General features: G+C 39.7%; 1 protein-coding gene and 1 long non-coding RNA gene across 2 annotated transcripts in view; both read left to right on the plus strand.

Annotated features, from left to right (window-relative positions):
- Nucleotides 1-25,068, plus strand: part of SYNPR (synaptoporin) — a 303,960-nt gene that overhangs the window by 93,941 nt on the left and 184,951 nt on the right. The gene's annotated exons all lie outside the window — the stretch shown is intronic.
- On the plus strand, nucleotides 6,565-16,407 carry LOC148774014 (uncharacterized). The gene is made up of 3 exons (XR_016036176.1): nucleotides 6,565-9,107; nucleotides 11,684-11,736; nucleotides 15,566-16,407. It is a non-coding gene; the product is annotated as an uncharacterized LOC148774014 (long non-coding RNA).

Below are 25,068 nucleotides of genomic sequence, written 5' to 3' on the forward strand. Positions count from 1 at the left end.
ATTTTGATTCTCAAAAGCCCTTCTCTGAACAGCATTCCTTACATATCAAAAGTCGTGGTTTCAGAGCTATTGTTTCTGATGTTAGCTTGTGGAATTCAGAAACACTGAACATCAATTTGTTGTTGTTCTATTTACATTTATGCTATAACTGCACCAGTTCTCCTGGAGGCAACGTGGTGCTTCAGATGGACATAATCAACGGAGGGAATAAAAGCACAGTGATTGATACTTCAAGATCATATTTTGCTGTCTTATATCCACTCATTCTGAGTCCCACTTTCAGGTTTCAGCAAGTTGCCTCCTATCTTTGACTCTGGGCTGACATTGATCCCTGGGCTCTGCTGTGTTACCCTAATGAAGATGTAAAACAAGGACCAGGGTGATGGGAGTTCACTGAAGTTCGCACTCATTCTTTTCAACATCTTTTGGTCCTTATTTTACAGATGTGGAAACTGAGATTCAGAAAAGTCAAGGCCATCATTTTTGCTGTTTATCATATATTTCTCAGCTTCCCTTTTAAGTGCTGTTCTACTCCCTTGGTATTAAATACATTTACATAATTTACGTCAGTAAATAAATTATGAGAAGTGGTACATGTTACGTATGGGTGGGAGTTCTGAGAGCCAATGCACAATTTACCATGCTCTCTTTCTTTGTGCTTCAGCATCATTCCAGGTGATGGAAACTTGATTCAGTGAAATGCTGGAATAAGGATGACCTGTCTAACCTTCAGTGGACAGGTAGCAACATACAAGAAAGAAAACTTCCTTGTTTTAAGCCACAGGGTTTTCAGATTGTTTGTTAACCCAACTTGACCTTCGTCATCCTGATTCATATAGATGTCATTCATTCATGCACTTATTTATCCAACAAATAATTAGTGAATATCTACTCTGCCAGATATGGGCTCAGTTCAGTTCAGTCGCTCAGTCGTATCCGACTCTTTGCGACCCCATGAATCACAGCACGCCAGGCGTCCCTGTCCATCACCAACTTCCGGAGTTTACCCAAACTCACAAAGCATCGAGCCGGCGATGCCATCCAGCCATCTCATTCTCTGTCATCCCCTTCTCCTGCCCCTAATCCCTCCCAGCATCAGGGTCTTTTCCAGTGAGTCAGCTCGTCGCATGAGGTGGCCAAAGTATCGCAGTTTCAGCTTTAGCATCAGTCCTTCCAGTGAACACCAGGACTGATCTCCTTTAGGATGGACTGGTTGGATCTCCTTGCAGTCCAAGGGACTCTCAAGAGTCTTTTCCAGCACCACAGTTCAAAAGCATCAATTCTTCGGCGCTCAGCTTTCTTCCGGAGAAGGCAATGGCAAGCCACTCCAGTACTCTTGCCTAGAAAATCCCATGGATGGAGGAGCCTGGTAGGCTGTAGTCTGTGGGGTCGCTAAGGGTTGGACACGACTGAGCGACTTCACTTTCACTTTTCACTTTCACACATTGGAGAAGGAAATGGCAACCCACTCCAGTGTTCTTGCCTGGAGAGTCCCATGGACGGGGGAGCCTGGTGGGCTTCCGTCTATGGGGTCACACAGAGTCGGACACGACTGAAGTGACTTAGCAGTAGCAGTAGCAGCAGCTTTCTTCACAGTCCAACTCTCACATCCATACATGACCACTGGAAAAACCATAGCCTTGACCAGACGGACCTTTGTTGGCAAAGTAATGTCTCTGCTTTTTGACATGCTGTATAAGTTGGTCATAACTTTCCTTCCAAGGAGTAAGCGTCTTTTAATTTCATGCCTGCAATCACCATCTGTGGTGATTTTGGAGCCCCCCAAAATAAAGTCTGACACTGTTTCCACTGTTTCCCCATCTATTTCCCATGAAGTGATGGGACCAGATGCCATGATCTTCGTTTTCTGAATGTTGAGCTTCATGCCAACCTTTTCACTCTCCTCTTTCATTTTCATCGAGAGGTTTTTTAGTTCCTCTGCACTTTCTGCCTTAAGGGTGGTGTCATCTGCATTTCTGAGGTTATTGATATTTCTCCCGGCAATCTTGATTCCAGCTTGTGCTTCTTCCAGCCCAGCGTTTCTCATGATGTACTCTGCATAGAAGTTAAATAAGCAAGGTGACAGTATACAGCCTTGACGTACTCCTTTTCCTATTTGGAACCAGTCTGTTGTTCCATCTAGATATGGGCTAGATACTGGGCTAGTTTGGGTTAGATACTGCATAAGCAAATCATGGTCCTTATTGTTATAACCTCTGATACTTTGTCCACCAAAGTCATACAGTTAATAAAATGAATAAGTTGGGTTTCATACTTAAACCATTGGATTCCAGAGTTTGTACTCTGAAATGCTGCATGCTACTCTCTCAAATAGACATTTCTAGAGTAGATTGCAACTGACTTTAAAAAATATCTTTCAGGCGCTAGGTCTTGTCTATCTTAGCATAGTAGACTAAATTCCTAATGTGTTGTCAGTTGAGTTGTAATGGACAAGTTAAAGAAACTTAGACTTACCATCAAACAGAGACAGAATAAGATGCCAAAAATTTGGCCTTGTTTTAGGGAGATGGCATCCGTCATGTTTTCTGGGTGTCTAGCATCTTTTAAATTTGCTATTATGTTTACAGGATCTTCCCACTTTCTGGTTCTGTGCAACAAGAATACAGAAACGTATCACAATTCTCCACCAAGCACATTCACCCCCTCTAGACCGTAATTCAGAAATGAGCAATCAGAGGGAAAAGGCTTACTGTGGAATCCGCTTAGCTGATGAGGGGAAACAGAGAGCTCCCTAGTGTTGAGAGCAGGGCTGGCAGGGCTGAGTGCCTGCCATGTGTGTCACATCTGTAATGAGGCTGCAGTGTTGAAAGTAGCTCATTCCTTAGTACCAGTGCTAGGGGGAGCAGCGTTCTTCTCATCAGGCTAGTTCTGGAACATGATTTGGGACATTATTCCTAGAAATTTGGCTTTAAGCCCAGTTCTCTAAACGTCCCAATAATTCTGTGAGCTACCCGCTATCCTTTAATGAACTTGTTTTCTGCTTAATCAGCCACAGTCAGCTTCTGCTTCTTGCAGGGAAGAACCCCAACTGATGCTGTGTGGAAGCTGAGTCAGAAAAGTTTCAAGCCAGATCCTGGGGAAGTAAAGCAGCAAATGACTAACCTAAAGGTGTGTAGGTGGGTGGAGAATTAAAGTCTAGGGAATCTAAGATCAAAGATGGGAAGGTTGAAAAGGAAGTGAGCCTCAGGTTCCCCATGAACAAACTGGGGTGAACAGCATCCTTCTCCAGGCCTATGGCTCTTAGACCTGTTCATTCAGTCATTGAATAAATATTTACAGAGCACATACTGTGTGCCTGACCCCTGCTCTGGACCGTGGGAGACGTAATGGTGGATAAACAGCATAATCCCAATAGTGTTGTGTAATGGGAAGGCTGGCCCTAATCAAATGACTGCACTAATGAGCAAATACATTATTACAAAAGGATAATAAAATAATGTGACACTCCGTGCGGGTAATAGGATGATATGAGCAAGTATGGGAGAGCAGAGAAGCCTTCCCGAGGAAGTGATTTTGAAGCTGAGATCAGAAGAGTAGAAACAAACAGTGGGTGGGACACAGCAGAAGAACATTCCAGGAGATGTAAACAGTGTGTGCCAGAGACAGACTGAACATGGTCTTTCAGAAGCACTATAAAGCTGATGAGATTGAAGGGAACAGAAACGGTGATAATGGAGTGAGATAAAGCTGTAGTAACACAGCAGAGTCGGGGATACGCTGTAGAGTTGGGAAGCTCAATTAAAGATTTTGATCTTTTCCCTGAAATCAATAGGAGGTTGTTGAAGAGTTTTAGGTTGTGGGCTAACACTGTCAGATTTATATTCTGAAATGCCATGCTGATTATAGTGGGGACAGTACATGTGGTCCGAGAGTGGTTTGAATATGAGCAAGTGAATTAGGAGCCTATTGCAATCATCTAGGCATGATCGGGTTTCTAGATCAGGCTGGGACATTGGCAGGAGAGAGGGAAAAGGTAGAATAATGAGAGAGGTAGAGAAGAGGAGAATCAATGAGCTACACGTGAACTAATGTAACATAATTTGTGGATCTCAGCTTTTCTGACTTGGACAATTTATGAAGAACCATTGGAATGACATAAGTTTTGGCCACAGAAGAGCAGGGAGAGTACATGCTGAGATAGTGGTGTCTTTGTAACATTCAAGGGAGGACAGGAAGTACATAGACAGTTGAATATGCAAATCTGAAACTTGTGAAGAGTTTTGCACTGGAGATATCTCTCTTCTCATTTTAAAGGCAGAATCTTCTGTTAATCCCATATCCCGAACTTGTCTCCCCTTCCCTCTCCCTTTTGCTAACCACAAGTTTGCTTTTTTGTGTCTGTGACTCTATTTCCGGTTTGCATATATATTCATATGTATTAATTTTTAGATTCTACAAATATGTGATACCTTATAGTGTTTGATTTCCCTGTCTGCCTTATTTCACTTAGCAAAATACTCTCTAGGTTTGTCTAAATAGCTGCAGATGTCAGCGTTTCATTCCTTTTATAGCTGAGTAATTTTTAAAATATTCCATCATATATATTTATAACACATCTTCTTATCCTATATATAAAAAATAGATAAGGAATACTCATATACTGTTTAGCACAGGGAATTATACCTGTTATCTTGTAATAATATGTAATGGAATATAATTTGCAAAAATACTGAATTACTATACTATATACCTGAAAATAGCATAATATCGTAAATTATACTTCAATTAAAGGTAAATAAATAAAATTTTAAAAACCACACAAAACTGGGGAGGAAAAAAAACAGAATCTTCTGAAGCTACTATCTGACTACATCCAGACTGAAAAACCCATTTATTTGAGTCAGGGTTTTTTGGGGTGTTTTTTTTGTATTTATTTATTTATTTGGCTGCACCAGGTTCTAGTAGTGGCATGCAGGATCTAGTTCCTGACCAGGAATCAAACCCAGCCCCTGCATTGGGAGCATGGAGTCCTAGCCACTGAACCACCAGGTAAGTCCCTATTCAATGCTGTCTTATCAAGCATAGACCTAGTGCAAAGTGTGGGCATACAGAGAAAGAGGGGGTACACGCTGACTTAGAGGAGCATACAGTCTAGTTGAGAATTAAAAGGGTCAAGACATAATAAAATGTAAGCAATGGAGGTATGGATGGAAGTCTTTGAAAAGACACATTTGGAGGTGTATTTTAGGGTTGAGGTATAGATACGAGTAGTATTCTGGGAATTGGGGACAGTGCTGCAAATGCTTAGAGACGTCTGACAGTACATTGTTCTTAAGGAATGACCAGTATTATTAACTTAAGGCTGAAGTAAGGGCATTGGGGACTGGGCAGTAGTAGAAGGTGAGGCTAGCGATTTCAGCAGAATCCTGATATCAGCCACCCTATAAATATTTATAACTGTAACCTAAAGATTGCCAGGTGTCAAAGAATCATTTCAAGTATGGGAGAATGGAATCAGATTACATAGATTACTCAGCCAAAGTCTTGGTGGACGGCTTTAGCAAGAGATGGATCTGGAATATGCCGACTTGCTCTTTGCCTCTTTTTGATAGGAGATTTTGTATTTATTAGCGCCTTTAGGGTTCCAAGTGTCTATATCATTATCTTATCTCATTTGAATCAAGGCAATGAGAAAATGCTGCAAATCAGTGTAGTATTATACTTCATCCTTTTTGTGGTTAAATTAGATAATGATCTCAAAATGACATTGGTTTGCTCACTTGTTAGAAGCCATAAAATAACCTCCCTCATTAAACAACCATTTTCTCATCACAAAGGAAATTTGGAACAAGGTACAGCATGTCTTTAATCTCTCTTTAATTGATGTGTATTACCTTCTATCATATTCCATGATTCACAATGTCTTGACTGCAGGTGACAACTATAAAGGCCTTTTATCTTTCTGCCACAATTTGCCAAAGGCTCAGAGGGTAGCTTTTGGAGGTAAAAGTTTGGATTTGTTTGGTCTTAATTTAAATAATGAGTAAATAATTGAGAACAAATTCTAAGAAGGAGTCCCTGAAAGCTTATGTAATGTCTTATTGGGCCCACCAATAAAGTAAGATCGAAAATTAAGTTTTGTTAGTTACACTAAAGCCATTTTCTAGTCCTTCACTGACACAGGTGATGAGGACAAAAATTAAGACAAGATACTTGGGAAAAATAGAGTCCAAGTACCACTTCAACAGAAAACAGCTCTGCTAAACTAGAACTTACAAGAGCAGTACTATGTATGTTTCTGGCTTACGCTGTTCAAATCAGGATAAACTCTTGTCTTATGTATGTTGTTACATGTTAAATTGCTGGCAGTTGCTGCTCACAGAAATTTCTGCTTGGGAAAGAACTAAGGATCTAAGGGACTAGGGAAGAAGATCAACACCAAGCGTGTTTTCCACTCTGCTCTGATGCTAACAGTTCTAGTGCTATGGAAGTTACGGGGGACTTGAACATGAACAAAGGAAATGATCTTTTAAAAGCAAGGAGCTGCAGTATCATCAAATAAAGACATTTCTTAATTTATTCTTTTTTAGTGACAATTCAAGATGAGAATAAATTCCAAGAGAAAAAAAAAAAAACTGTCTATCTCAGAAATAAAAACAAAGACCCATCGGTAACTTGAATATCTTGATTGATAACCTCTGTTATGAAGCCGATATTGTGAATAATGACTCTTATGTGGGAAGAAAAGCAAAGGAGGCTTACAGTGGTTTAATAACAGCTTTCTGCTGGCTAAGTAGCTGAAAAAATATAGTTGACAGTAATTAGTTTTGTGTTTCTTTTTCTTAAAAACACTAAACATTCAATACCTTTTTAAAAAATGCACACAATAGAAACTCATCTGATGAATTCTTTAGTCTTTGGAGTTTCATTAAGCTATGAATGTTTCACTTCAGCCTGGGTTCTCAGTCTGTTGATTTGGAAGAAGTGTAAAAGGAGACTTTGCTTGGCAAATTTGCCAAGTGCCTTCATCATGGGAACAATGATAATAAGATGTCAGCAATGCTGGGGTCAGGGGAGGGAAACAAAAACACAAAACCTATTCTGCCTCTTCATTATTGCAATTTAGAAATATTGTGAATATTAAAGGTGATTACAGAAACTTTCAAAACCATCTCTACTAGTAAAAACTGGAAAATTTATTCACTAAATATTTTGAAACAGTGAAGATCATATCCACATGTTATTGAGGGGGTTGTTTTTTAAAGTTAAAATGTTTTTGGGGTGGAGAATATGAGAGTCTGGTTGCTGAATGTATAAACAGCAGTTTTTCAGGTTAGATATATGGTAATTCAAGCAGTATCATTTGCACATAACATTATTTAGCCAACATGTTCATGCTTAACTCTTCCCCTTATATATATTTATATATTTTGAAATTTACCAGTTTCTAACTTACAGTAAGGTAGTTGAGTACTTTCTCTCTAAGCAGTGAATATTTCCTAAACTCAGGGATGTGTGCAGGAGTCTTGTCCTGGTTCCCAGAAGCCAGTGGTCAAATTTTCAGGGACTTTGTGAGCTGGTTGTTATTTTTAAACATGGTTATTTTTTTTTAAATTAAATCATACAGACTTAGAATTGAGTAAGTTATATTGGATGGGAGGGGAGTTTGGAGTAAAATCGATATCTATATATGTATGACTTAGTCCTTTTGCTGTTCACCTGAAACTGTCACAACATTGTTTGTTAATTGGCTATACCCCGGTAACAAAAATTCATTTTTGTTCAGTTGCTAAGTCACATCCAACTCTTTGTGACTCCATGAACTGCAGCACGCCAGGCTTTCACTATCTCCCGGAGTTTGCTCAAACTCCCGTTCATTGAATCAGTGATTCCATCCAACCATCTCATCATCTGTTGCCCCCTTCTCTTGCCCTCAGTCTTTCCCAGCATCTGGGTCTTCTCCAGTGAGTTGGCTCTTCACATCAGGTGGCCAAAGTATTGGAGCTTCAGCTTCAGCATCAGCCCTGAATATTCAGGGTTGATTTCCTTTAGAACTGACTGGTTTGATCTCCTGGCTGTCCAAGGGCCACTCAAGCATCTTCTCCAGCACCACAGTTCTAAAATGTCAGTTCTTTGGCGCTCAGCCTTCTTTATGGTCCAACTCTCACATCCGTACATGGCTACTGAAAAAAGCAAAGCTTTGCCTATGTAGGCCTTTTTTGGCAAAGTGATATCTCTACTTTTTAATACACTGTCTGAGTTTGTCATAACTTTTCTTCCACGGAACAAACATCTTTTAATTTTGTGGCTGCAGTCACCATCCTTTTAAGAAATAATAGTAACAATAAATAAAAATCTATTGTGTCAAAAAAAAGAATTGAATAAGTTATATTAGAAAAAGAATAAACTCTTGAAAGTCACCATTTTATAATTATTTCACTACCTCTTACTGTAATCTCTACTCTTAGAGTTATTCTTGTGTGTTGTATTATTACATTTCAGTTCACATTACTATATGTAGTAAGAAACTTGGCATTATATTATACTTCATTCTACTTTATATGAGTGTGTGTATGTCTCGCTGCATTGACACACTCATACTCAGGATATGTATCAAACTTACCTTAAGTATGAATGGTGTCACTGTTCTCAGTCTTTCCACCCAATAATCTGGAAAATCTTATTATATTTGCCCAGATTTTAGGCCCATGATCCACTAAGATTTAATGGAATAGTTGGTTTAATAGCACCTTAATAGTTTGTATTCATGTTTTAAGACTTTTTTTTTATGTTGATGATTTTTAAAGTCTTTATTGAATTTGTTACAGTATTACTTCTGTTTTGTTTCAGTTTTTTGTATGCAAAGCATTTGGGATCTTAGCTTCCCCACCAGAGATCAAACTCACACTGCTTGCATTGGAAGGTGAAGTCTTAACTTCTGGACTGCCAGGGAAGCCCCTTTGTATATACTTTACATTTCGTCTTGAAGGGCAATGTTTTTGTACCTGAACATTCTTTCTACTTTATCTAGAGTTCCTCCACATGCATCCTGAAAAGGAATTGTACCTCAGCAGTATGTCACCGGTCAAACTCTTACTTATTGGAGGCCTTATGAGAGGGGTCCCAGCCTGCCCCTCAGAGGCTCTGTAAGTAATTAGACAGTGTAAGTAGTGGTAAGGCTACTGGATGTGGACTCAGCCTATCTAAGTTCTAGGTTCGGTCTTTTCTCTAGGTCACTGAGTCAGCCTGGACTAGACGTTTCCCTGCCTTAACCTCAAAATTGCTGTAACCATCAAAATGGAAGTAGGACTAGACAAACTCTGAGATCACTTACAGCTCACATTCTGTGATGTCTGATATTTTTAGTTAGAAAGTAATTCCCAGGCACATTTTTTACTGCCCTGCCTACTCTCATGGGCTCAAAGAGTGTGGTGCAAGGGAGGAGAGTTAAACTGAGAGTCTTGTGGGGACAGAGCCACCCCAAAGGTTGAAAACTGGCAGCCCTCATGTCATATCAGGTCTCAAGCCTGATAGTTTATCCTATATAATGTTTAGTATTTTAAAATATTATTTGCCAATGTTTAAAGTAAAAATTTCGTTTCAGAGTTTGGATTGCCAAGTTTTCTTGAAAAATAGAAAGATTTAACAACCTTAGTTCCCACATTTCCTGATTTCAATGAGATCAGGGGTGTAGGAGTAGCTGTTCCCGTTCAGCAGGTCAGGGACTTTATAGGATTTCCATACTTTGAATACCGACTATATAAGATGATTTTTCCAGGAAAGACATATGCAATTCTCATATAAGGATCACAACAATCTACTTGCTAAACACAAGATAGAGAAAAGATCTTTGTAGACATCAGTTTATTAATAGTACTAGGAGTAGGTTCGTTTGCTTTGTTGAAAGCAGTCCACTTGGTGAAATTCCAGTTTCTTCACATTAAAACTTTCCTAGGGAAATAGCTATAATGATTTGCATAAAATTTTAAGACCGTATCTACATAGGAATAAATCTAACAAAGGAAGTATAAGATCTTTATGGGAAAAAATGCAAAATGTTATTAAGACATCTAAAAGAAGACAGGAGAAATTGGTTATTTTTAAAAAATGCCCATGGATGAGAAGACTCAATATTGTAAAGATGCAAATTTCTCCAAATTGGTCTATAAATTCAGTGTAATTCAAATACAAAAAAAATGCATCAACTGTTTTTAGGTATATTTATTCTCCATTTTATCTGAAGAAGTAAAATTCAGGAAAGGCCAAGATAATTCTGAAAGAGAGGGTGAAAGAGGAGCAAATGTTATAAATGTCATATGAAGCTTATTGCAAAGATACTATAATTAAAACAGTATCTTATTGGTTCATTAATAATCAAATACACCAGTGCATCAGAATAGAAAGCTTAAAAATAAACTCATGTTTTTACGGGAATTGCTTATCTGACATTGAAAATCAGTGGAATAAAGATGAACTATTTGATAAGTAGAGTTAAGGAAATTGGCTTTCTTTAGAGAAAAAATAATTCTATTCATATCTTCCTTCATACAAAAACAAACTCCAGAAATATTAAAGATGTTAATGGGAAAAAAACAAAACTCTAAAACTATCATAAAAGATTAGGGGAACATCTTTTAAACAGGTCTGGTAGGGGTTTCTTAAAACAAGTAATAGCAAACTTTTAAAGATAAATTACTTGGGCTTTATTAAAATTTACATTTTATATGACAAAGGATGTCTTAAAGGAGACAGTTAAGGAGAAAGGAGAAAGTAAAATGACAAAGGAGAGCAGTCACCTTCGAAAAGACATTTCAACATGTATAACGATAAGCAAAGAACCTGCATTCAGAATATATCAAGAACTCCTACAAATCATTGAGGGAAAAAACATGAAATAACCCAATAGAAAAAAGACAGAAGATGGTGGGCAATAAAATATGCAAAGATAATCACTCTAACCAGTAATCAAGAAAATTCAAATTAAAATAAGAGAAATAAAAACATATTTCCACACAGGACTTGTGGTTTTATTTGTAATTGCCCAAAAAAATGGAAACTGACCAAATGTCTCTTAATGTGTAGACAAAAGGTGGTACATCCAACCACTGAACAGAGGGGAACTAAGTATTGAAATAAACAAAATGAAAGAATCTGAAATATTATTATGCTGAGTGAAAATTCAGACCCAAAAAGCAAATATATTTGGAATGATTCCATTGATTTTTTAAAAAATCTATAAAATGCAAACTAATCTATGGTAAAATAAAGCAAAGCAACCTGATATATTCCTTTTCCATTACTGCAACACATTTATTATGTCACAGTTCTCATGGGATGGCAATTAGCTGGGTTATCTGCTTAGGCTGGAATCAGAGCTGCAAACTCTTCTGAGGCTCTGGGTCCTCTTTCAAGCTCTCTGGTTGCTGGCAGAATTCAGTCCTTGCAGCTGGACGATTGAGGCCCTAAATTCTGTAGGGAAGCTGTCATTATCTGTGATGTGGTCTCTACAACACTGCAGTTTGGTTCTTCTTGTCTGCTTTTTCCAGTCTCTGGGACTTCTTTCTTTGATCTTTTGAACCTCTTGCAAAGGACTCACATAATTAGATCAGACCCAACTGGGATGACCAACTTAATCAAGTTAATCAACTTGATTGGAGACCTTCAGTCAACTGATGAGGAGCCTTAATTATATTTTCAAAATCTCTTCACTTTTGCCACATAGGTAATCACTGGAGTGACGTTCCATCTTGTACACAGGTCCTAGTCACATTCAAGGTAAGAGGATTATACAGCATATTTACCAGGGTTGGGGATATGAGAGCCATCTTAGAGTTTTATTACATGATGGTGGGGGGGGGGGGCGGTGCAGAAGTTGAAACGTGCAAAAAGGTACATATTACTCCAATTTTATTATAACTATTATATTCTTATTTCCTCAGATGTGTTTGTATCAGGTAAGAAAACTAAAGTATCCAGAATCCTTATATATTTATTTTTCTTAAAGCAAGTTTGAATTGTCTCAGTTTAATACACCAGTGGCCCAGGACAGGTTTATAATCCCCCTATTAACAAACATAAAAAAACGTACACAGTGGTAACAGTCCCTTTGACAATATGAGACTCTGGAGAGTGAAGGGATATCCTAAGGTATACTAGACATTATGCTTATGTGGGAGAATTTTCTCTTCCACTCTTCATAAATCCAAAGCCAAATGTCATTATACCACCCTCTATCCAGTGAGAGGGATCAAAGGAAAAACAAAGTATATGCTGGTATCTTTTTCCTTCAGCCAAATTGAGGGAGGGAGCCAAGGAGAAAGCAAGAACCCTGGGTGTAAATATTTAACACAGTGATATTTCTTACTAGTATGTGTGCAGGGTCCCAGTCGCATTAGCTCCATTCTCTTAGGAGGGAGGAGAGGGAAAAAGCAGAGTCTGTCTCCTCTCTCTGTGGTTTATCTATAAAATGAAATGATGTGCCATTTGAAAGTCCTGTTTTCAGAGGCTAGTACATGGAATGGGGGGATACTTAGGATATATATAACCATCAGAAGAGGAAGGCAGGATTAAATCCTATTTGCAGAGTAATCTACCTTTTGGTTTAAAAAAAAAAGTAAGTATTTATTTGCATAGAAGAAAGGCTGGAAGGAACAATTCTTAATCAAAAGAATAGTCATCTTAATGGTGGAATTCAGTGAATACTTTTCTGCATTTTTCAGACTATAATAGAATTTGAAAGAGAATGAAAAGAGATAAGTATAAGTTAATTTATTATTATAGGTATTTGCACTAGGAATCATTAAAGGCAAACATGAAGGTAGCTTGCAGCTCTAGCAGAGGCCTCCCCACATAAATAATTCATCTCAAGGTACTCCTCTGACAATTAGAACCACCATTTTTGAACTCTTACTGTGTCCAAGAACATTTCCAAGCACTTGGTAGAGAATATCTTATTGATTCTTTGTAGCAACCTCATAGAGACCTATTCACTCTGGCCTAGTTACTATATGCTTAGGTTCCAGAATCATCCTGCCTAGTTTCAAATTCAGGCTTTATCCCTCACTGCTCATAGGACCTAGATGAGTTAACCCCTCTGAGCCTCAGTACCTGCATCTGTAAATTGGGAATAATAATAGCCCTTGCAGCATAGAGTTATTGTAAGTAATAGATGAAATAATGGAAACAGAGTCCATAAAATATCTTGACATATGATAAAAAATGTGCTGCAATTATTCCCATTATATAGATGAAGACATTAGGACTCAGAGAAGCGGAGTTATTTTCCAAGGGCACTTGCCTCTAAGGAGAGAAGCCTTCAAACACTTGTCTTCTCAAGTGTTAAGCTTTTAATCATTATACTAGGATTTACTTTCTTTGCTGAGCCCATGGAGCTTAACACTTTGCAGATAATTAACTTGGGCTGGAAGTTTTCTTTTTGTCTTTGTAAATAATTTGACTTGCTTTGAGCTCGAAGTCAACTTCCAAATTAATTTAAAATAATGTTTTTAACAACTCTAAAACCCTATCAAGCTTTCTAGGTCTACCAAAATAAGTATTCTTGTGATATCTATCTCAACAGCTGCATTTCTTAAGGAAATCACATGACAGAAGAATGTCTTCCCAAGCCTCAAATTTGGAAGACCAAACAAATCTTATGTTATTTGTTTGAAAGGATAAGTCCTATGGAACAGTAAACTCTTTATCTTAAAACAAAAGAAAGTATTACAAAGTTTCAAAGAGACAATAAAATTTAAAAGAATCTGTTATTTTGATTTTATCTACTGCTTTAAAAAATAAAAATAAAAAAACGCTGAACACTGTATTGATATAAAAGATAAACCAGTTCTTGATATATTTCAGCTTGTCTGAAAGACAGTTACTTTGGTTGCAGTTCAGAGAATATATTCTCAGTGAAGAATAAAAGTTATATTCACATTAATCATTTCCCTAGTGTATAATGTTACGTATCAGCAAGGATGAGGTAGAGGCTGGCCTTGGGAAGAAAAGTAAGTGCTTAGAGCAAGAGTCTCAGCAGATTTCTGTCCTTTGATGAACTCAAGGTTACTCTCCCAGATGTAAGACATGTGAAACAGTGGCTGAGAAGTCCCAAGGCATGAGTTCCAATCCCAGCTTAGCCATTGCTTAACTCCTTCAGGAAATTTGAGCTTCTTATTTCATTTTCTCTGGTCTTGATCTTCCACCTGAAAAATGAGGAGGGGGTGAATAATAAGGCAGTGGTTCCCCAAACTGGCTGTATAGCAGAATCACATCAGCAAAATCTTAAAATTTACAGATTCTTGGGACAACTCCAGACCTGCTGCATCAGAATCTGTATAGTAAATAAGTTCATTGGCCCACTTAGTTTTCACCAGGCACTGGTGTTTGGAAACCACGAGGCTGCTGATTTCTGATTTACAAGGTCCAGGACAGTTTGACTGTTGTAGAACACTGATTCTTGCAGTGCTTCCTCATCTCAAAAATAGCTATATAGATGGAATGAATGGAAGCTGAGTAAAACCATAATGCCCTCTAAGCACTGGTTTCCTCAGATTGATTGTTGTCTATCTGCTTATTTATATTTAATGTGTGATATTGTGATATCACAAGAAATATATGTTCTGGTCTTCATTTCAGTTCCTTAAGCAGATCCTAAAACCTTGTAAATTTCCAAGTGATGGGGTGATCAGACTGTCTTACACAGAACTCCTAAATGCCTTGCAGTTTCCTGACTGATAGGAATGAATTTTGTTCTCATGAAGCATTTTGGCAGGCTCTGAGATAGCTTTGGGTTGGGGGCTGGTCACCAGAAAAATCAAATCTTGATGAGAAGCTTGAAACTTTTAGCCCCCCTCCCCAACCTCCAGGAATTGGAAAAGGACTAAAGATTGAGTTAATAATTCATCATGCCTGTGTGATGAAACCTCCATAAAAACCCCTAAATGATGGGGTTTAAAGAACTCCTGGGTTTGTGGCTGCATCTACATGCTAGAAGAATAGCATACTTGAACTCCACAGGAATAGAAGCACCTGTGCTCAGCATCTTCCCAGACCTTGCCCTATGTAACTCTTCATCTGGCTGTTCAATTACATCCTTGTTAATATCCTTTATAATAAACAGTAATGGCAAGTGTTTCTCTAAGTTCTGTGAGCTATTATAGCAAATTAGAAGACCAATAACATGTGCTCATTGTGCTGCATCATTGCCTCTCCTAAGTAATGGTAGACAATTTAAATATCCAGTAATAGAGGAAATATTTAAAGAAATCTTTGTATATCCATTATATAAAATATCAGAGGACCATTAAAAAGCATGAGTTATAACAAGATTACTACTAGATCAACTCGGTGCATGCGTATTTTGTCAGGTATTGCTACCTAACAAACTACATACAACTCAGTGCTTAAAACAGTAGACGTTTATTATTTCTCATTGACCTGTGGCTAAACAGGCTTGCTGGTGCTCAGCGGGGCTTGCTCTTGTGACTATTGTCAGCTGTCAAGTCAGCCAGAGGCTCACAAGTCTAGAACGACTTCATGGCCAAATTTAGTGGTCATCTGGCTGTTGGCTGGGCAATGGGAGTAACTAGACCGTGGTCTTTTCCAGATCATTCATCAAGTAATACCAGCGTTATTCACATGCTTGCTTGGAAAACTTCCAAGAGAGTGGAAACTGAGAACAGGCACAACTTCACTCTACCACATTCTGCTGGCTACAGCAAGTTACTGGTGTATCCAGATTCACACAGCACAGAAATGAACTCTACTTCTTACATAAGAAGAGCTGCAAAATCTCATTGAATGAGTGTGGGTGAAAGGAATAAGCATCACTTTTTTGGCATCAGTGTACCACAGATATGAACAAGAACTGGACAACCTATTTTAAAAATGCAAAAACTAAGGTGTTGATGAGTTAGGGATGTGGGCTTTTATTCCTTTTCCTTTATATCATTGTTATTTCATGTAGATAGTTACAACATTGTTGAAAAGCAAAAACATAGTAAGGAGAGCCAAAGTGAAAGTAAGATAAACCATTTCATTACTCAGTATACTGAGAGAACTGGGTCCATACTTTCATATCACAACCCAATGAATAAAGCCTTCTGTAATGTCTGCAAGTGGGTAACAATGGAAAGATCCTGAAATTGCCAAAGCAAAGTAACTCTCTAAGATATATCCAATGACCTTGATCTCAAGTGGAATTTACCCATGAAATTTCCAGTTATTCTTAGCACTTCTGCACACTCTGCATATTACCAGGTTTGGCACCATCTCAGGTCTGTAGCAATCTCTGGAACCCCTAGGGAAGTATTCTTTCTTAATTGCTGTGATTTCTGATAGTTGAAGTTTTGCCTGTTTAAGAACCAAAATTTTGGTTCCTTTTTTTAAAAAAGACTATTTTGAACAGAAGTCTGTAAAAGTATAAGTTGTTCATGCCCTTGTGTTTTAAAATAGAGTTGATAAAAATCGTTTGAACATAACATAGTTTTTGACAGTATTATTCTTTGCCATAGTGCAATGACATCTTCAGAGCTTTGTGGAGTAAAGTAGGGTTTCTTCACCCTTATATAAAATATCCTGAGAATGTTATGCTTTCAGGTTCTTGTTTATGCCCTTTTTATTGTTTCTGTGCTGTCTCTTGCTCCCATGGGCTCTAAGTGTGCCTGTCTTTGACAGTTTGTTCCATTTTACTTGGCTTCTTCTAATATGCTGTCATCTTAGAAAAACCCACTTTATTAAGATTGTTTGTAGAATAAGAGTAATTATGCTCTGAGCAAGGACCAGGAAACCTCTAACCTGAGTAAGGTACATGAACTTTAGTGTACAGAAGCTTGGTGACATGTCCTTGGCTGCTTTTCTTGGTCTTGCCTCTATCCAAGAAAAGATAAGAGCCAGATCTGAGAATACAAGGCACATTGCATCCAAAGCACATTATCAGGTGCCAAGGAGGTAAAGATATGAGTGACCTGAATGAATAAATAAAATACATCTAGATGGGCTCACTGTGCTTAGGATATTAGCATTCCACAACCCTGTTTCGCCAAAGATTAGTTTGTCTCATAAATTACGAACTTTTTCAAAGCATTGTGAAATATTAAGGCGAGTATCATAACAGATATTTCAGTCACTATAGAAGAAGAGAAAATGGAGATAAGAAAAGATCCCACTAGATCAATGTGTCCCTGTAAAATGTGGTGGATAATATCTAACCACCAGGTTTATTGTGAGCGTTCATTATAACCCTGAGTTAGGACATGTAAACTCAAAACTTATTATGAAAAGAATTATATATAAGGCAAGACTTGGATTCAGATCTTGATTTCATCACATATTAAGTAGGTTTTTGCTTAGCCCCTCTTTTCTGGAGAATGAGGCCAAAGCCTGCCTTGCAGGTTTGTTGGAAGAATAAAATAAAAGAGCCTCAGTGCTCCACACCGTGCCTGGAAATAGTAAAGTGAAAGTGAAATCGCTCAGTCATGTCCGACTCTTTGGGACTCCATGGAATGCCTGCCAGGCGCCTCTGTCCATGGGATTTTCCAGGCAAGAATACTGGAGTGGGTTGCCATTTCCTTCTCCAGGGGATCTTCCCAACCCAGGGATTGAACCCAGATCTTCTGTACTGCAAGCAGACTCTTAACTATCTGAGCCACTTAGGAAGCTTCTGAAATACTGAGTGCTCCACAAATAGCGGTTCTTTCTCTTTTTCCTCTTCACCTAAGGGTTGACAGATAAGCTAGGTTTTGAAGGATGAGTAAGGAGTTCGCAAACCAAACCAAATAGCAAATCCCCAATAGGGAAAGAGGCTTTTCAACAAAGAATATGGGGAGATTTGCTTATGGAAGTAGCAGGTGATAAATGAAGATGTTGTCCTTCTTGGCAGAGCCAACAGGGCTTCTTTTATTTCTTACTCTGTCTTCAATGATGCTGGTTCCCTCACTAGTGGATCTGTCACCTCATCTATACCACCTCCCTACTGAAACATTACTTGAGCCCTCATTGCAATCAGACAGTATTGGGCCTTTATGAAGGACAGAGAGGAAGATGCTAGAAATCCATAACACTGAATGAACTAACAGAATTTTGAAATTGTACAAAGAGGAACAATATATCCCTTCCACTATCATATGCCCAGGGTCTGAAGGTAAAGCATAGGGAAGAAGCTTGGAATCACTTTATTTAGAAGTCGTCTGTCCATCCATTTAAAATACAGGCATTTGGTGAGCACTCATCACTTGTAAAATGTTTGATTAAAAGGGAAAGACAAACATGAAGATGGCTAACTGTGAATTAAACCAAAGGAAAGAAAAGATTATCAATGAACAAAACTAAAATGGGTAGCAGAGGCAATTGCATTGGTCTCTGAAGAGCAAGTTAAGTTCAGTCACTCAGTCGTGTCCGACTCTCCGCGACCCCATGAATCACAGTACACCAGGCCTCCCTGTCCATCACCAACTCCCGGAGTTCACTCAGTAGGGTTGTATTTATCCAAGAGGAAAGTGATGGCATTTTATTGGAGGCAACGGCACAAGCAAAGGGCTGAGGCGTTAAAGCAAACACTTGACAAGAGAAGCTTGGTCAGCTCCATAAATCACCAAGCCCCTTAAAAACCAAATATAAAGGAAAAAATCACGCAGGAAAAACAGACCCAGAACCAACATAGTCTTAGAAGAGTTATGGTTTCCTTCTTCCCTTTTATTTCCTTTCCTGCTGGTGACTTAGGCCTTTCAAAGATCCCCTGCAGGCTCTGGAGCAGTCAGTGTCAAGTCCACACCGTATCCACGAGCATTCACTGCTCCAACACAGGCCCTTGGCCTCCTCCTTCAAGGACCCAGATTCCCAGCCTGAGGGCTTCAACCCCTCCAGTGGAATCGGCAGGGGATTTAATGCTTATGGGAGCCGAAAAGGGATTGGAAAAAAGCCAGGTCAGCCTCCTACACCTCATTAATGCACCCTTTGCTAGCTGCCTTCACCTCCCCAGCTCAGTCCCTCCCTGTCTTTACTGGAATCACCTTCTGAATAAACTACTTGCATTTAGAGCATTGTTTCAACAGAAAGCTTGATGGAGAGGGCAACTGAAGACAGCTTGTTCTGGAGAGGGTTGGGCCTGTTTGATGGGAGTGGGCAGGATCCAGGCTGATTCTGGGCAATGGCTCAAGGCACATTTTTGTTGTTTGGGGGCCTTTTTTTTTTTTTTTTCTAAGTTAGTTGTATTTTCACTTCGGTTCAGTTCAGTTGCTCAGTCATGTCCGACTCTTTGCGACCCCATGAACCGCAGCATGCCAGGCCTCCCTGTCCATCACCAACTCCTGGAGTCCACCCAAAGGCGTGTCCATTAAGTCGGTGATGCCATCCAACCGTCTCATCCTCTGTCGTCCCCTTCTCCTCCTACCCTCAGTCTTTCCCAGCATCAAGGTCTTTTCAGATGAGTCAGCTCTTCGCATCAGGTGGCCAAAGTATTGGAGCTTCAGCTTCAACACCCAGGACTGATGAACACCCAGGACACAATGAACACCCAGGACTGATCTCCCTTAGGATGGACTGGCTGGATCTCCTTTCAGTCCAAGGGACTCTCAAGAGTCTTCTCCAACACCACAATTCAAAAGCATCAATTCTTCGGTGCTCAGCTTTCTTTATAGTCCAAATCTCACATCCATACATGACCACGGGAAAAACCATAGCCTTGACTAGACAGACCTTTGTTGGCAAAGTAATGTCTCTGCTTTTTAATAAGCTATCTAGGTTGGTCATAACTTTCCTTCCAAGGAGTAAGCGTCTTTTAATTTCATGGCTGCAGTCACCATCTCCAGTGATTTTGGAGCCCAGAAAAATAAAGTCTGCCACTGTTTCCCCATCGATTTGCCATGAAGTTGTATTTTAAGAAGGACAAAATGAGTTAATCCATATGGGGTGTTCAGACCAGGGCCTGGCACATAAGTACCTGCCATGGTGATTGTTGTCATTACCTTTGTACTGTTTTCCCCTCTTGTCTTTTTCGGTGAGAAAGTGCGTACTGAAAGAGGAAACCTTAAGACAGAAAAGAGCTATGAGGAATCCATTCCCACCTCCATGACACAGATTCCAGAGGCAGACTTTCATTCTGGAGGTGAGACTCCTCTTCCGTCTCAGAGTCATCCACTGTACGGGGGTCGCTAACACCCATGCATTATCAAATTCCCACTGGGGAGAAGGAGGTGGGGACCTTTCTGATTTGTGATTCAGGAGGTCTCAGTTTGAAACAGGTCATTCCTCTTGTCACCTGTTGGTCCTTTAATGGACTGGAACCTGGTGGTCCGGAGTCGACCGATGAGAAAGTAAAGGAGACAGAAATAGGCTGATATTCCTTGGTTTATGCAGAAAGCCAATAAAGCCCCTGGCACTGGGCTTGCTCTGTTCACGAAGGCCTCAGGTGCCCCCTCGATGGCGTGAAGGCACAGAGCGCCTTCTCGAGAGCGTCTTAGAAGCCCAGGCAGGAAAGTGAACACAGAGCCTCTACGCTCCAGGAAATTAGCCTGAAAAAAAGAGAGAGGGAAGAGGGGGAGAGAGAGAGAAAGCAAGGCATGGGGGACCAACGCTCTGATGGAGCAAAGGTGTTTTAATCAACATGGTGTGGGCATATATACTGTAGTTATTCTCAGCAAAGGTAAAGATTAAAATTCCAGGCTTACGAAACATAGGCGATCCATATTAAAGAGTATAAAAATGAAGAGGGTACTTATCACTGTATAGAAAAACTAACAAAGGAAATGCCTGGATTCCTCATTCCCCGGGAGAGGCTTGCCTCTCCTCTTAATTCCTGAATATTTAGGAATTTATAAGGAACAGAGAATTCCTGACAGATCCAAAACAGCACACAGGAAGCCTCCTGTTTTGCTTCCTGACAGTCACCTTAGCTGCTTGTGTCCAAATGGCGCAACTGGGTTTAAGAACCTCACTTCTCAGTGGCTTTGATCCCCAGAATCCACATCCCCGAGTGTTGTGGTATCCTCACAGAAAGAATAGACTCTTTTTTTCCCAAATAGAATATAAGGCTGACTTCTGCCATACTACTACAGCTAATGTCAGAACAAGTTGTGTTTCTTGCCTCTTACAGGGAGTTTCTGTGCTCACACTTCCATAGAGCTGGGAGGAAAAGGGCTGCTCTTAGACTTGTGATAAGTGACATTCTGGAAATATCAGAATGTCCTGTTCTTCAGCTCCACTCTCTTAATTTGTATCATTTAACAACTCAGGGATGTTTACGAAGAAACTAACATTTTAAGGGAGACATTGGTAAAACAGTCTATTTTAAAAATAGATGCACAGCTGAAAAAGAAAACTGGTTTCTCTCTGTGTGAGTGCACATGGCATGTTGAATTGTTCTAAGCAGGCTTGCAGTAATAAATAATCAGGTAACACGGGAAGTATGGTTGTGTATTATGTTTCTGGAGGCAGACACTGAGCCCAGACAGTAAGGGTTACTCTGTATAGTGTTGTCAATTTCAGTTCTCATTAGAGTATTTTCACCAAAGAAGCCTTGTGTTGGCACCTGTGGGATAGCCAAAGCTGCAACATCTTTCATGGTAGTCCTGAATCCAAGGAGTTGGGTAAAATATAAATTAAGATTGAAGGAAGCATCCCCAGAGAGGGGGATCTTTTTGGTTTGTAAAATTTTAAGAGATTGACCAAATGAATTGGCCAAAAAGAGACCATTTGTTTTAAGTCAAATAACCAAATTTCATGTCATAGTAATCCAGAGACACTTCCGGCAGAAGACATGCTCAGGCCAAAGAGAGAGATTTTTCAAAAATTTCAGAAGCCCTTAAGTTGAAATAATGCCTCAGTTCTCTTTGATGGACCCCATTCTCTTGCTGTACCTCATGTAACCAGTCACATCCCCAAATTGGGGTGGGGTTGGGAAGGTGGGAGCAGAGTGGGGAGAATAGTTTCAGATAGAATCATAGGCAGATAGCCCATGACTAGAATTTTTGGAACTTCTTGGCTCTCATGTTACAAATTCTACGTTTTGTAAAATACATGGAGTAGATGCAGACATCGTCCTCTCTCATACCGATGCCGTATTTTATTAAGAGGTGGAATTTGGTGTAGATTTTGGAGGCATGTTTGTTGTGAAGGAAAGGAAAACCAGAAAGCCATTTTGCAGGCATTTAATTCTTAACTCTCTCTGGCCTTTAGCATTTGCAGCGAGAGAGCATACACAACACTTGTGTTGTTATAATTACCATCCAGGCTTCCTTCCCTGTTACTTATAACATGCTAGCATCATCACTATTATTCCCATTTTACAGGTGAAGAAATTGAAGTTAGAAAGACTGAAAGGGGCCCACAAGTGTACACACTTGGCCATGACGCCTCTCGTTGTGGGGAACCCATCAGTGAAGTATGTCTCATGACCTGGTTTGCTATCCATTTCTCAGTGGACTGTGAAAGAATATTGAAAATGGTCTCCATGTTTTTAATTCCCTCCCTCTTATGACATTACCAACAAGACTCATGTAAAAAAATGTACCTCAGGGATTCTTTCTGATATAAAGTCTTAATTCTTCATCACAGCAACAGCTATCCATCTTGTGGATCCACAGAAGGCTTTAAGTAATATGTGTCAGAAACAGCCGAACTTGTAAGCTGACAGAGCTCTCTCTATTATTTAAAAAAATGGTAGGAAAACATAGAGCTGAGTCTTTGCTCTGGTTAGAATTATGAATGTGGGCTTAAGGAAGTTTATTCATTTTCTCTTCTTGATTTAGCAAAGATGTATTTAGTACCTACAGCAGTAAAGAATCCACTTGCAACGCAGGAGACACTGAAGATGCAGGTTCAATCCCTGGGTTGGGAAGATCCCCTGGAGTGGGAAATGGCAACCCACTCCTGTATTCTTCCCTGGAAAATTCCATGGACAGAGGAGCCTGGAGGGCTAAAGTCCATGGGGTCACAGAGAGGTGGCATGGGTGTGCACGGGTGCGCACGCACACACACACACATGCAAAGCAGTATTGGGTACTGTGCAATATTAGCAGGAAGAATGATTCTGCTGTCTAGAGGTTTCTGGTGAGACTATTTTTAAACATCTACACCAGAACAGCTTCCCTTGTGGCTCACCTGGTAAAGAATCCACCTGCAATGAGGGCGACCTGGATTCGATCCCTGGGTTGGGAAGTTCCCCTGGAGAAGGGAAAGGCTACCCACTTCAGTATTCTGGTATAGAGAATTCCATGGACAGTATAGTCTATGGGGTCGCAAAGAGTCGAACATGACTGAGCAACTTTCACTTTCACACACGGGTATTATCATCAGAATTTATGCCATTAAACTACATCATCACTTTTGTTTTCTGGTAAATATAAGCTCAGTCAGAGAAATGATGGTCAGCTACCCACTTTGTATGTTTATGCTAAAATTGCACACATTAGCAAGACTGGTAGTAAGATTTACAGCTGGAACTTCTGAGTCAGACAGCCTAGGTTCAAACCCTACTTGTAACAGTTTTTAGCTTTGCCTGTTTTGGTAAGTTCTGAACTGTACTCAACATTAGCTTCCTCACTGATAAAATGAAAATAACAATAGATGCTAGGTCAGAGAGGTGAAAGCTAATCAATCATATGAGATCAGGTATCTGTTGTGTTTATTACCATCTTGGCTGGTATCTGGCAGCTTAATAGGAAGAAAACAAATACAAAGTTGCATTGTTACAACATCTCCGCCCCTCAGTCTCACTTGTTCCAGACACAGTAAGTCCTCTATATACAAACGAGTTCTGTTCCGGGAGCACGTATATAAGTTCATTTTGTTTGTAAGTCCAACAGAGTTAGCCTAGGTATCCAACGAACCCAGTTGGCTCTATACTGCTGCTTTTACGTTTGCTTCCAGACATTCTGTGCCTCAAATAAAGATACTGTAATGCTGTAATAGTTGTTGTTGCTGAGTCACTCAGTCATGTCTGACTTTTTACGACCCCATGGACTATAGCCCACCAGGCTCCTCTGTCCATGGGATTTTTCCAGGCAAGAATACTGGAGTGGGTTGCCATTTCCTTCTCCAATGTTCCTGACTTGTGCCAATAAGTCAGAAAGATCCTCAGAACCTATTGACAGGGACCATGTTTATCTTTTTCACCACTTTATCCACAGAACTTGGCTACCCTGGTGGCTTGGTGTTAAATAATCTGCCTGCCAATGCAGGAAACCTGAGTTTGATCCCTGGATTGGGAAGATCCCGTGGAGAAGGAAATGGCAGCCCACTCTAGTATTCTTGCCTGGGAAATCCCATAGGCAGAGAAGCCTGGTAGGCTACAGTCCATGGGATCACAAGAGTTGGACACAACTTAGCGACTAAACAACAACAATCCACGGAACTTAGCACACGCCTGGCATACAGCATTCACCCCATGAACAACTGTTGAACTGAAATTTTTAGAATGATGAATAATTGTCCTTCCTTTGGGAAAATATCAAAGTTCTCATGGATTCGAGATTATTCTTTCCTATTGAAAAACATGATATATAAAACCTGAGTCCCCTTCCCTCCAGAGTTAGTTTTTCTGGGATATTGAAGAAGTTTTTCAAGGTACCCAATCCCTCTATTGGCTTGAAGTGTTTGATTAGAGTAGGAATGCAAGCAGAAATTACCTAGCTTATAATAACACTGGAGTTATTGCCTAAGGTCCAGGAGATCATGGTTGAATATTGGGGAATTCCTAGTCTGCCCTCCATGAAGTGTCAGTAGGAAGCAACTCTCCAAAGTCCTGCTCTGTAGACTGAGTAGATTGACCCATTTCCTATGAATATTCAGAAATGCAGACACTCAAAGCCAGTTCAACAAATACTTACTTTAAACTTTATGCCTCAGTTTCACTCCTATACCTCCCTCATATTCAAGAGAGGAAAATCTGGTAAGTCTTTCTGAACACGGCATGGGCTGTCCTTTCCTTTCTGAAACGTGACAAGCTCTTCACTCTACAGGAAAAATGAAAGAGCCAGGCGATAATCTCTATAAAGCAAACAGAAGCTGGCAAAGAGTATCAAGATGTAAGTGTCCTCACATTGTTAGATATCATGTGTTTGCTCTGTATTTACACTCTGCATGCAGTAGTTTATAAGCACTTGATCGGATAGG

Source organism: Moschus berezovskii, chromosome 24 (assembly GCF_049115385.1).
Source record: "Moschus berezovskii isolate FMDL1 chromosome 24, NW_MosBer_1.0, whole genome shotgun sequence".
In the NCBI taxonomy this organism is placed as follows: domain Eukaryota; kingdom Metazoa; phylum Chordata; class Mammalia; order Artiodactyla; family Moschidae; genus Moschus; species Moschus berezovskii.